The sequence below is a fragment of the Tamandua tetradactyla genome, chromosome 4 (assembly GCF_023851605.1).
Source record: "Tamandua tetradactyla isolate mTamTet1 chromosome 4, mTamTet1.pri, whole genome shotgun sequence".
NCBI lineage: Eukaryota > Metazoa > Chordata > Mammalia > Pilosa > Myrmecophagidae > Tamandua > Tamandua tetradactyla.
The window spans coordinates 20,013,185-20,028,355 of NC_135330.1; positions in this window are offsets into that span (position 1 = coordinate 20,013,185).

Below are 15,171 nucleotides of genomic sequence, written 5' to 3' on the forward strand. Positions count from 1 at the left end.
GTTTTCCTTCCAATTTCTCCCTATGGAACTGGGAACCTTCACCCTAGGACTGTCCCTCCTTTGCATATTGGTAGTAAACAACTTGTTCTAAGTTCCACAGCTGGAGGGGAACTTTTCCCAAGGAGAGACAAAATCTGTAACTGATTTTGAAAAGGCTTTGTACTTAATACAGTTACAGAAATTATTTAAGCCTTTTGTCACATTGTGATGAAATGAGTGTATTGTGCATATGAAAATGCATGCATGTCATTTGGGGGTCCAGAGGTTGGATTGGGGGGGGGTTGAAGCTCTTTTGTACCCCAGAAAAGGCCATGTTAATTTAATTCATTCCTGGGAGTGCAGACCTATTGAGGGTGGGACCTTTTGATTAGGTTATTTCAATTGATATGTGACCTACCCTATTCAAGGTGGGTCTTAATCCTCTCACTGGAATCCTTTCAAGAGATGAAATTAAGAGAAGCTCATAGAGAGAAGCCCCAGAGAAGCCAAGAAAGGACCCATAGAATCTCAGAGGGGAAGCCACTGGAACCAGAAACTGAATGTAACGAAACCTGGGAGCAAAGGATCAGCAGACACTGGCCATGTGTCTTCCCATGTGACAGAAATGACCTGGGTGCCAGAAACCTGTCTTCAGAGTTCAGGTATTGTTCTGTTGATGCCTCGAGTTGGACATTTTCATGGCCTAAGAATTATAAATTGTAAGTTAATAAATTTCTATTGTAAAAGCCAACCCATTTCTGGTATACTGCATTCTGGAAGGCTTAGCAAACCAAGCAAATGGCCACTTTTAAATAACAACAACAATTGCATATTAACAATGCATATTAACAAAAGTAATATATTTTACGAAAGCTAACCATCTTTTCTAGCACAAAGAGATTTTAATGAAGACAGTGTCATTGTTTTGCATTTTGCACATCTCCTTAATATCTAAATTCATAGAAAATACCTGGATTCTACTTGCTTCTGCATTCAATCTGTTCCAATGTGTCGCTTGAAATGTACGTAGGACATGCAGATTTGCACAGATGTGTAGTTGGAAAGGGAAGCATATTTTAATAGTCTCAGCAGATAATTGTGGATATTCTTCTTTGACACAAAAACAAAACATGACAAGTGGTAATTTCTTAAAGCTTAATTGCTGTGAAGAATCTGAAGCCATATTAATGAATATTTTGTAGTCTATTAAATTAAAATCCATCAGTCTACCTTACATTTTGAGTATATCTTTTAACTATGCATGATGTTGTAGCATCATACATTGGTCATTTACAAAATACTGGTTTCCTGAGTAGTGCAGATCTTCCAAATGCTGACACAATTTCATTATACAATATCAAAGAATCACATTTCTCATTAGAAAAGCCTTTAAGGATTAGGAAGCTATCAAATTTATAGTGGCAGTTATAAGCAGATGCTTGAAGAAAAGCTGCTTCAGAGCCCACAGAAATTTGAACATTTGGAGATATTTGGGTTGCCAACAGAGAGAACAGATATTTAGACACAAATGTTTGGAGATGCAAAGCCCAGCAGATGTCGCCATGTGCCTTCCCATGAGGTGCTAAACAAGCCAGTAAAGTGTGTCCTGGAGGAGCTAAGTGAAGGCCCACAGATGCTTCGAGAGGAAATTATTGGCATCAGAAGCTGGAAGCAGTGGAACCAGGAACAAGAACCAGCAGATGCAAGCCATGTGCCTTCCCACGTGACAGACATTGGCCATTCTTGAATTCAGATATCTTTCTCTAGATGTCTTAGTTAGGACATTTTTTTATAACCTTAGAACTGTAATTTGTACTTAATAAATTTCCTTTTTAACAGCCATTCCATTTCTAGTATATTGCATTCTGACAGCTTTGACAAACCAAAACATCAAGCATGAGAAACAGGTTGATGTGTGTTATGACATATCACATATGTCATAAGGGATATGACATAAATACAATTGGAGAGGAGGGAAAGAATGAGGCAAAAACAACATTTGAAAAGATAATGGCTAAGACTGTAGTTTATCAAATCTAATGAAAGACATCAACCCACAGATTCTTAAGGTCAGCCAAAATCAAAGCTGGATAAATACAAAGGTAACCACAAGTAGTTGGATCATACTCAAATTTGTGAAAAATAAAAATTAAAAATCTAATCAGAAGCCAGCAAAAAAAGACACACCAACTTCAAGGTAATAATGACAAGAATGATATTTGACTTCTCAATAGAAATGGGAGCCAAAAGATAATGAAATGACAGTTTCATGAGGAAAAATTGTCAACCTGAAATTTTACATTCAACGAAAGTATCTTTCAAAAATTAAAGGGGAATATACATTTTCAGATTATCAAAAGTTGAAAAAATTTCACCATTAGACCTACACTGCATAAAATACTAAAGGAAAATATTTAAGCCTAAGAAAGTGAACCCAGATTAAACTAAAGAACTTCAGAGAGGAAAAAAGATAAATACATGGGTAATTATAAAAATACTGACTGTTTAAAGCAATTATAATAACATTTCTTTGGAATTTATATGTTGCAGAAGCAAAATATTTATGACAACAATAGTACAAAATGTTGGAAGGAAATAAATGGATTAAACAGTTGTAGGATTCTTGCATTGTTTGGCAGGTAGAAAAAGATGACCTTCAGGTACACTGTAATTAGTCAAGGACATATATTGTAATCTCTACTGTAATCACTAAAATAGTAATACAAAAGGTTTAACCAAAAATGTGGTAGAGGAGATAAAATAGAATATTTAAAAAATCCTGCTTAATAGGAAAAAAGCAGGAAAGGAGAAATAGAGGGAAATGAGACAAATAGAAAACAGGAAAATGTTATTTGAAAAAAAAGACAAAGCTGTGTTATAATATCACTAACAATAATTAACATAGGAACCAGGTCTTATGCTGAAGATTTCTAATGAATATTTCATTTAATATTCACAACAGTTGAATAGACAGTTATTCTTTCCCCCATTTTATTATTGAAAAGAAAATGGGGCTTTTGGTAAGGTGCAGTCACCCGACCACAAAGCCCAAGTTTTTAACCACTATGCATTATGCTTCCCTTTAGGTTATAAAACAAAACCAAGACTATAAGACACGTAATTTATCTGTATATATGAAAGCATTAATAGTATGTTCAGCTTGCTGATTTTATAATATAATGAAAAACTGAAGACTATATATTTGCAAATGTGTGTATAAATATATTACTAAATATAAACTAGTTGTAAACATAAATGTAAACTAAACAAAATATTTAAAAATAAGACCACTTTATATGTATATACATATGTTTGTATATACCTGTGTGTATGTATGTATATATCTACAGAGCTATTGATCCACATCTGTATCTATCTATTTTTGTATCTATATTTATCTATCTATATTTGCATCTAATATCTATCAATATTAGATCTATCTATCTATCAGACCAGGGCATGACATTTAAAAGAATCCTTATCTGAAAGGATTACATAGATATAAGTAGTATCATATTGACTTGAATAGCAGTGTTTGAATTTTTAAGATTAGTTTCTAGAGGTTTTGAAAGCTGGTGACCAAAGTCTAATAAAAATGGTTCAATTTAAAGTCAGTTAGTAAGTGTCCAGACATAAAATTGCTGGGAGTCTCTTTATATGAGTGTAATTAACAGTGCTGAATTATGTGTGAACACGGTTTGACAGGGAAGTTTAGAGTCATGTATGTCACCAGAAGGAAAGCCAGAGGTTAAAACATGGGACAGTGTCTCTTGTGGGGGAAGGTGACTGTGATTAACAGTACAAATGTGTAAAACTTCTTCCATGAACTAAAAAAAATGTGCAAAGCTATTAGAAGGAGTTAATAATAGAGTGATATATGGGAGAAAACATATTACAAACTATGGACTGTAGTTAACAGTAAGATCTTAATATCTTTCTTTCATCAGCAGTAATAAATATACCACACTAATGCTAGGTAATTAAGGGGTGGAGGGGAGAAGGGGTATGGGATGCTTTGGGTTTTTTCTTTCTTTTTTTTTTTTTTTGGAGTAACAAAATATTCTACTATTGATTGTGGTGATGAATGTACAACTATGTGATGATACTGTGAGCCACTGATTGAATAGTTTAAATGGATTGTATGGTGTGTGAAATATCTCAATAAAATTGCATTAAAAATTGCTAGGAGTTTAGAAACTTTGAGGAAAATTTTTCAGAGCAATAATATGAAAAAGATATATTACTATCATCTCCTCCCAAAGGCATGTTCAGGAACTAACCCCTGTTTCTGTGGATGTGAATTCATTTGCAAAGGGAACTTCAAAGATCCTGTGAAGATGAGGCCAAACAACACTGGCTCAGTGGTAGAACAGCGAACAATGGTGTATACATATGATCGAATATTGTGCTGCTAAAAAAAGGGACAAAGTTGGGAGACACGCAACCTGTGGGGCATTTGGTGAGGCAAAATAAGCCAGAAACAAAAGAGCAAATATTGTATGGTCTCATTTAGAAAATACTTATAAAAAAAATGGAGGCCTTGATTATAAACTCTTATAGCAGACACATTTAATCCAGACCAGTAATTGTTATTTCTGGATTTTGAGAGGCTGTGCTATATATGTATAGCTTAGTATTTAGAGATATGAATGAAGCCGAGCAGGTTGGGATTAAAGCAATTCAGAACACAGGGGAAAAGAAGACATTGTCTGTATTTTAGAATCTTTTCTACTCTTTGAGACCAAGGGAAAAAAGGGTTATTTAATCCAGAACTTAAGTTTTCTGTAGCACATAATCTAACTCAACCTGTCTGGAAAGATCATTGAAACAAACTCAAATGCAGGGAGCCCAGAATAAGAACAAGGGCCTGTAATCCTTATATAGCTTATTATAGTGCCTGGATACGTCCCCGATTATATTAAGCAGATAATCAAAAAGTATTGCAAAGTCCCTTGAGAGATGGGAGAAAAAAAAATGGAGCTATTAAACTCTACCACTGGGGAAACCCCTGATATTGTATCCAACATTAGGGACACCCAAATCAATAGGCCAAGCCCTTGATCTTGAGGCTTACTCTTGTGAGGCTTACTTATATAGTGGAGAAACTTAGCCAACCTGTAGGTATGCCTAAGAGTCACCTCCAGAGGACCTCTTTTGTTGCTTGGATGTGGCCTCTCTCTCTCTAAGCCCAACTCTGCAAGTGAAATCATTGCCCTCCCCCCTACACGGGACACAACATCCAGGGGTGAAAGTCTCCCTGACAATGTGGGATATGAGGGATGAGCCTGGCCCTGGCACCATGGGATCAATAATGTCATTCTAATCAAAAGGGGGAAAAGAAGTATAACAAATAGGGTATCAGTGGCTGAAAGAGTTCAAATAAGGCCGAGAGGCTACTGAGGAGGCTATTCTTATGCAAGCTTCAGTTAGACATTGCTACTATCATAACTTGCCAAACCCCAACCAAAACCATTCCTGCCAATCCTAAAGAACACCTAGGACATTATATGAGTTTCTACAAAGGTTCTATGCACTATAATTACTTTCCAGGAACCTACAACCTCCAGATGTGCCCCTGGACATAAGCCCTGATATACAGAAGGGCCAGCCTCCCCTGTGTATTAGCTAGTTCCAACCCCCATCCCACATTATCAACAGCCCATTCCAAAATGAAAAGTTAGAATGGGCATAGTCCAAATACCCCTAAACAGTGAGAGAAAGATCAAAGATGATGGTAGAGTTATTCAGAGAAGGTAGAGTTTAACAAATGCGTATGAGTGCTGAATCATTATATTGATATTTTTTTTAGTCTCCAGTGTCTTGGAGCAGCTAGAAGTAAAAACCTAAAATTATGGAATCGTTACCCATCCCAAACTCTGAAATCTGTTCTACAACTAATTATTGGATTGTGATTTGAAATTTATTGCTTTTTTGTATATATGTTATTTTTCACACACAAAAAAAGTCGATTGTGATGATAAACGCACAACTATGTGATGATATTGTGAACCAGTGACTGTACACTTTGGATGATTACATGGTATGTGAATATATAACATATATCAATAAAATTGCATTTAAATTTAAAAAAAAAGATGAGGCCAAATAGAATCGGGGTGGGCCTTAATCAGTCCCCATAAGCAGAGGAACACGGAAAGAGGACAAAAGATGGCAGGCGGCTGTGTGGTGGACGTAGAGACTGAATTAGTCATCGCCTCAAGCCACCATCAAGAGGTTACAACTTCAGAAAAAGCATGGCCCTACTGATGCCTTGATTTTGGACTTGTAACCGCCGAAGCTGTGTGGAAATAAATTTCAGTTGTTTAAGTCAAGCAGTCTGTAGTATTTGTTATAGGAGCCCTGGCAAACTAAACTATTTTAAGTTTATAAATTCAAAATTGGGATGCATATAGCTTAATTTGTCCATTATATTACATTACATTTAGATGTTATATTACCAAACTGTAGTTTGCACAAATATATTCCTCTTTTCTCTGAAAGTCAGTCATCAGAGAGTACTCACTCATCATTCCTAGTGGAAGACACAAATACCCGTTGTGGTCAGTTGGTTATAAAATTGAAGAGTACATCAGGTGAGTATGGGAATCTCTAGGAGCAACACATATTCCTGACTCTAGGATTTTTATGAACTACATCACGATATTACATCATTGCAAACAAAGATCCATTAACTGAAAAACTGACCAAATGAGAAAGGAAGGACATTACAGTCAGTGACACAAATATAAGCAGCAGATAATCCATAGCCGACTTATATTTAATTTAGCTAAGATTTTCTATGATGGCTCTCCCTTGTTGAAAATATTTTCCTTTATTGAGTAAGAGAAGAGGTTTGTATCACTTCTGTAATTGCAGACACCATGAAGGTCCTGGATGAGCAACAAGAGAACAATCAAGGCACCCAACAGAGTATATTCAAGGCTGTTGGGTATCTTCTAATAACACAAGATCAAACCAAATGATTAAAATAATCTGTTTGACAAGAAAATGAATATTTTTATGACCAGTTCTAAATTATTTTCTGCACTTTTTTTTTTTTTTTTAGTTTTCAATCTTACATTTTTCCAGGAAGGCAGTCAGGGTCTTGATAAACTCTGTAGTAGAAAGATTCACCAAAGCCTGCGGTAAAGAATAATCTAGATACAGTATAACTAAAGGGGACTCTTGCAGTCATCTTCTACATCTCAAATCACCCACAATTGGTCCTTCTATGCATTACTCTTAAAGAACTAGTGGCCGTTCTTTCAGTTCAAATTCCTAAATGTTTTGAGTCTCCCATGTGCCTAGTCTGGTTTGATTCATTAGGAGATACAACTGAAGTCCGTGACATAGTCTCTGGTCCCAAGGAATTTTTCCTCTCCTTAGGAAGTCAAAATGCCCATCCTTGAAATAGACGACAAAATAAAACCATAAAATGTTAAGACATGTCAAATTTATGCTAAAAAAGAGGTTAAATGAATCTCAAAGGAAAGATAGGGTTTTGATAAATCAAGATTGAGGAAAGAGCATTCATTTTTCCACCACTTTCTGAAAGTGGGAATGAGAAAGTCATATTTGGAGTCATGGAGAAGATTGGTTTGTCTAGAAAGCAGAGGACTGGGACGTGCACTAATAATTGTTGACATGGCACTATGGTTAATAAATGGATGTGGATATAGATTCTCATTTAGGCCTCGCAACAGCCCTTAGTAGTAACTGGTATTGCCCACATTTTGCAAAGAGGAAACTTTCACGTGCCTGAAGTCATGCAACTAGTAAGTGGTGGGCCCAGAGTCAAACCCACATCCTTCTGACTATAAAATTGCCTATGGACAAGGTCTGGGGAGGTAGATTAAGTCAGACCAAATTAGGTCTTAGAAATTAGAACTCGGACTTCCTGGAAGATGGCGGCTTAGTAAGACGCGCGGATCTTAGTTTCTTCCCCAGGACAGCTACTAGGGGAGTAGAAATGATACAGAAAGCGCCCAAAGCCACAACAGAGATAAAAAAGACAGCGTACCCCATCCTGGAACGGCTGGCTGGCTGAGAGAAGCAGCTCGGGTGAGACCACCGAGGTGCGCGGGCCTCACTGGGTGGGGCGGCAAGCGGCCGGAGTTACTCCCTTCCCCCTTCCCGGGCCGGCTGGGAGAATTGGAGAGGCGGTCCCCTGAAACCAAGGCGGCTGGCGCCCACACCACGCGCAGCCCCCCGGACCAACTGAGAGAATTGGATCGGAAATCCCCAGGCCGTGGAGAACGGTGACGGGTGGGGGAGGCCCCTTCCAAACCCGTGACTCCCGGGGAACGAGCACTCTCCCGGGCGGGCCGCTGCCGCTGGCGCCCTCCCGCCACGCTTGTCGCCCAGGGCCGACTAGGAAATTCGGACGGGCTCTTTCCCGGGCTGCGGCGACCAGCAACCCTCCCTGCGTTCGGACCCCGGGCCAGCTCAAGCCGTTTCGGCTAGCGAACCCCCCGGACGGCAAGAGTTTTCCAAAGTTTAAGGTCCCACAGCACCTTTTACTGGTGGGACCCACAGACAAACGTGTGCCACGAGCGCCACCTACTGGGCAGGATAAGAAAAACAGAACCCAGAGATTTCACAGAAAAATCTTCCAAACTTTTGGATCCAATACCCAGGGAAATCTGTCTAAATGTGCAGACGCCAACAGAAGATAACGGATCACGCTCAAATAATTGAAAATATGGCCCAGTCAAAGGAACAAACCAATAGTTCAAATGAGATACAGGAGCTGAGACAACTAATGCTAAATATACGAACAGAAATGGAAAACCTCTTCAAAAACGAAATCGATAAATTGAGGGAGGACATGAAGAAGACATGGGCTGAACATAAAGAAGAAATAGAAAAACTGAAGAAACAAATCACAGAACTTATGGAAGTGAAGGAAAAAGTAGAAAAGATAGAAAAAACAATGGATACCTACAATGATAGATTCAAAGAGACAGAAGATAGAATTAGTGATTTGGAGGATGGAACATCTGAATTCCAAAAACAAACAGAAACTATCGGGAAAAGAATGGAAAAATTTGAACAGGGTATCAGGGAACTCAAGGACAATATGAAGCGCACAAATATACGTGTTGTGGGTGTCCCAGAAGGAGAAGAGAAGGGAAAAGGAGGAGAAAAACTAATGGAAGAAATTTTCACTGAAAATTTCCCAACTCTTATGAAAGACCTAAAATTACAGATCCAAGAAGTGCAGTGCACCCCAAAGAGATTAGACCCAAATAGGCGTTCTCCAAGACACTTACTAGTTAGAATGTCAGAGGTCAAAGAGAAAGAGAGGATCTTGAAAGCAGCAAGAGAAAAACAATCCATCACATACAAGGGAAACCCAATAAGACTATGTGTAGATTCCTCAGCAGAAACCATGGAGGCTAGAAGACAGTGGGATGATATATTTAAATTACTAAAAGAGAAAAACTGCCAACCAAGACTCCTATATCCAGCAAAATTGTCCTTCAAAAATGAGGGAGAAATTAAAACATTCTCAGACAAAAAGCCACTGAGAGAATTTGTGACCAAGAGACCAGCTCTGCAAGAAATACTAAAGGGAGCACTAGAGTCAGAACCAAAAAGACAGAAGAGAGAGGTATGGAGAAGAGTGTAGAAAGAAGGAAAGTCAGATATGATATATATAATACAAAAGGCAAAATGGCAGAGGAAAATATTATCCAAACAGTAATAACACTAAATGTTAATGGACTGAATTCCCCAATCAAAAGACATAGATTGGTAGAATGGATTAAAAAACAGGATCCTTCTATATGCTGTCTACAGGAAACACATCTTAGACCCAAAGATAAACATAGGTTGAAATTGAAAGGTTGGGAAAAGATATTTCATGCAAATAACAACCAGAAAATAGCAGGAGTGGCTATACTAATATCCAACAAGTTAGACTTCAAATGTAAAACAGTTAAAAGAGATAAAGAAGGACACTATATACTAATAAAAGGAACAATTAAACAAGAAGACATAACAATCATAAATATTTATGCACCGAACCAGAATGCCCCAAAATACGTGAGGAATACACTGCAAACACTGAAAAGGGAAATAGACACAAATACCATAATAGTTGGAGACTTCAATTCCCCACTCTCATCAATGGACAGAACATCTAGACAGAGGATCAATAAAGAAATAGAGAATCTTAATATTACTATAAAGGAGCTAGACTTAACAGACATTTATAGGACATTACATCCCACAACAGCAGGATGCACCTTTTTTTCAAGTGCTCATGGATCATTCTCAAGGATAGACCATATGCTGGGTCACAAAGCAAGTCTTAACAAATTTAAAAAGATTGAAATCATACACAACACTTTCTCGGATCATAAAGGAATGAAGTTGGAAATCAATAATAGGCGGAATGCCAGAAAATTCACAAATACCTGGAGGCTCAACAACACACTCTTAAACAACGAGTGGGTCAAAGAAGAAATTGCTAGAGAAATTAGTAAATACCTCGAGGCAAATGAAAATGAAAACACAACATATCAAAACTTATGGGATGCAGCAAAGGCAGTGCTAAGAGGGAAATTTATTGCCCTAAATGCCTATATCAGAAAAGAAGAAAAGGCAAAAATGCAGGAATTAACTGTTCAATTGGAAGAACTGGAGAAAGAACAGCAAACTAACCCCAAAGCAAGCAAAAGGAAAGAAATAACAAAGATCAGAGCAGAAATAAATGAAATTGAAAATATGAAAACAGTAGAGAAAATCAATAAGACCAGAAGTTTGTTCTATGAGAAAATCAATAAGATTGATGGGCCCCTATCAAGATTGACAAAAAGAAGAAGAGAGAGGATGCAAACAAATAAAATCAGAAATGGAAGAGGAGACATAACTACTGACCTCACAGAAATAAAGGAGGTAATAACAGGATACTATGAACAACTTTATGCTAATAAATACAACAATTTAGATGAAATGGACGGGTTCCTGGAAAGACATGAACAACCAACTTTGACTCAAGAAGACATAGATGACCTCAACAAACCAATCACAAGTAAAGAAATTGAATTAGTCATTCAAAAGCTTCCTAAAAAGAAAAGTCCAGGACCAGATGGCTTCACATGTGAATTCTACCAAACGTTCCAGAAAGAATTAGTACCAATTCTCCTCAAACTCTTCAAAAAAATCGAAGTGGAGGGAAAACTGCCTAATTCATGCTATGAAGCCAACATCACCCTCATACCAAAACCAGGCAAAGATACTACAAAAAAAGAAAACTACAGACCAATCTCTCTCATGAATACAGATGCAAAAATCCTCAATAAAATTCTAGCAAATCGTATCCAACAACACATTAAAAGAATTATACATCATGACCAAGTAGGATTCATCCCAGGTATGCAAGGATGGTTCAACATAAGAAAATCAATTAATGTAATACACCATATCAACAAATCAAAGCAGAAAAATCACATGATCATCTCAATTGATGCAGAGAAGGCATTCGACAAGATTCAACATCCTTTCCTGTTGAAAACACTTCAAAAGATAGGAATACAAGGGAACTTCCTTAAAATGATAGAGGGAATATATGAAAAACCCACAGCTAATATCATCCTCAATGGGGAAAAATTGAAAACTTTCCCCCTAAGATCAGGAACAAGACAAGGATGTCCACTATCACCACTATTATTCAACATTGTGTTGGAGGTTCTAGCCAGAGCAATTAGACAAGAAAAAGAAATACAAGGCATCAAAATTGGAAAGGAAGAAGTAAAACTATCACTGTTTGCAGACGATATGATACTATACGTCGAAAACCCGGAAAAATCCACAACAAAACTACTAGAGCTAATAAATGAGTACAGCAAAGTAGCAGGTTACAAGATCAACATTCAAAAATCTGTAGCATTTCTATACACTAGTAATGAACAAGCTGAGGGGGGAATCAAGAAACGAATCCCATTTACAATTGCAACTAAAAGAATAAAATATCTAGGAATAAATTTAACCAAAGAGACAAAAAACCTATATAAAGAAAACTACAAAAAACTGCTAAAAGAAATCACAGAAGACCTAAATAGATGGAAGGGCATACCGTGTTCATGGATTGGAAGACTAAATATAGTTAAGATGTCAATCCTACCTAAATTGATTTACAGATTCAATGCAATACCAATCAAAATCCCAACAACTTATTTTTCAGAAATAGAAAAACCAATAAGCAAATTTATCTGGAAGGGCAGGGTGCCCCGAATTGCTAAAAACATCTTGAGGAAAAAAAACGAAGCTGGAGGTCTCGCGCTGCCTGACTTTAAGGCATATTATGAAGCCACAGTGGTCAAAACAGCATGGTATTGGCATAAAGATAGATATATCGACCAATGGAATCGAATAGAGTGCTCAGATATAGACCCTCTCATCTATGGACATTTGATCTTTGATAAGGCAGTCAAGCCAACTCACCTGGGACAGAGAAGTCTCTTCAATAAATGGTGCCTAGAGAACTGGATATCCATATGCAAAAGAATGAAAGAAGACCCATCTCTCACACCCTATACAAAAGTTAACTCAAAATGGATCAAAGATCTAAACATTAGGTCTAAGACCATAAAACAGTTAGAGGAAAATGTTGGGAGATATCTTATGGATCTTACAACTGGAGGCGGTTTTATGGACCTTAAACCTAAAGCAAGAGCACTGAAGAAGGAAATAAATAAATGGGAGCTCCTCAAAATTAAACACTTTTGTGCATCAAAGAACTTCATCAAGAAAGTAGAAAGACAGCCTTCACAATGGGAGACAATATTTGGAAATGATATATCAGATAAAGGTCTAGTATCCAGAATTTATAAAGAGATTGTTCATCTCAACAACAAAAAGACAGCCGACCCAATTACAAAATGGGAAAAAGACTTGAACAGACACCTATCAGAAGAGGAAATACAAATGGCCAAAAGGCACATGAAGAGATGCTCAATGTCCCTGGCCATTAGAGAAATGCAAATCAAAACCACAATGAGATATCATCTCACACCCACCAGAATGGCCATTATCAACAAAACAGAAAATGACAAGTGCTGGAGAGGATGCGGAGAAAGAGGCACGCTTATCCACTGTTGGTGGGAATGTCAAATGGTGCAACCACTGTGGAAGGCAGTTTGGCGGTTCCTCAAAAAGCTGAATATAGAATTGCCATACGACCCAGCAATACCATTGCTGGGAATATACTCAAAGGACTTAAGGGCAAAGACACAAACGGACATTTGCACACCAATGTTTATAGCAGCGTTATTTACAATTGCAAAGAGATGGAAACAGCCGAAATCTCCATCAACAGAAGAGTGGCTAAACAAACTGTGGTATATACATACAATGGAATACTATGCAGCATTAAGACAGGATAAACTTATGAAGCATGTAATAACATGGATGGACCTAGAGAACATTATGCTGAGTGAGTCTAGCCAAAAACTAAAGGACAAATACTGTATGGTCCCACTGATGTGAACAGACATTCGAGAATAAATTTGGAATATGTCCTTGATAACAGAGTCCAGCAGGAGGTAGAAACAGGGTAAGATAATGGCCAATTGGAGTTGAAGGGATACAGACGGTGTTAACAGGACTAGATACAAAAACTCAGAAATGGACAGCACAATAATACCTAATTGTAAAGTAATCATGTTAAAACACTGAATGAAGCTGCATCTGAGCTATAGGTTTTTGTTTTGTTTTGTTTTGATTTTACTATTGTTACTTTTATTTTTTTCTCTATATTAACATTCTATATCTTTTTCGGTTATGTTGCTAGTTCTTCTAAACCAATGCATATGTACTAAGAAATGATGATCATGCATCTATGTGATGATGTTAAGAATTAATGATTGCATATGTAGAATGGTATGATCTCTAAATGTTGGGTTAATTTCTTTTTTTCCGTTATAAAAAAAAAAAAGAGAAGGGATAATTGGAGCTGAAGGGATACAGACTGTACAACGGGACTGGATATAAAAACTCAGAAATGGACAGCACAATACTACCCAATTGTAATGCAATTATGTTAAAACACTGAATGAAGCTGCATGTGAGGTATAGGTTTTTTGGGTTTTTTTGTTTTTTTTTTTCTTTTTCTTTCTATTATTGTTTTAATTCTTATTCTGTTGTCTTTTTATTTCTTTTTCTAAATCGATGCAAATGTACTAAGAAATGATGAATATGCAACTATGTGATGTTATTAAGAATTACTGATTGTACAGGTAGATTGGAATGATTTCTAATTGTTTTGTTAATTCTTTTTTTAATTAATAAAAAAAAAGACAAAAAAAAAAAAAAAAAAAAGAAATTAGAACTCTATCTCGACTCCAGGTTGGTGGGCTAGGAAAGCAGAACTGAAACTCCAGCACCCTCTTGGGTGCTTTGAGAGGCCTCGTTATTTCCCAGGGGAGCTGTGCCCCTGTTGTGGTCAAAGGGTTGACCAAAGCCTTCAGAAGCTCCTGGCCATGGAGCCCCGGCTAAAACAGAAGCCAGCCAAGGGGTAGCACCTAGCTGCTGTGTGCTTTACAAAACGGCATCATAAAAAGCTGGTTTCTAGCAACCGTATGACCAAATTGGATTCTTTTATTAGTCCACATCACAGAAAGAAGAAAAAAAGTTAGTATGTGATAGCTGAAAATATAGGGTTCAGTTTCTTCATGGATACGATATATCCTTTGCTTGCCAGGTACTAGTAATAATTGACTAGATTTTTTTGGCGAATGCACCATAATGTCACCACCTAGTGGTTAGATAGAAAGCAACTTTCCGTAAGAATGTTATGAGGGAGTAAAAGTCCCCGATGTCCCTCCCACCACATCACTTTCTTTTTTAGTTATAATCAAAGTCTTTTCTTTGTAATGACTGGAAAACACGCAGGTGGACACTTCTACTTGCTGGACAGTAAGTTCTCTGAAAGAGGGGGACATCTTAAGGCATGTAACAAATACATGTTGAATAAGTATTTGAACCTTATTTTTTCATCTCCAAACTTTCCTTCTCTGAAACATTTTTAAAAGGGGTAACTTCCTAGATATGTTAAATAGTAATAGGCAACAGATAAGTCCTGAAATGCACAGGGGCCAGCCCTTCCAGAACGTCACCTAGTTCCATCCCCCATCCCATATTATGGACAGCCCCTAGAATGGGCAGAGCCCAAATACCCTTGAAGAG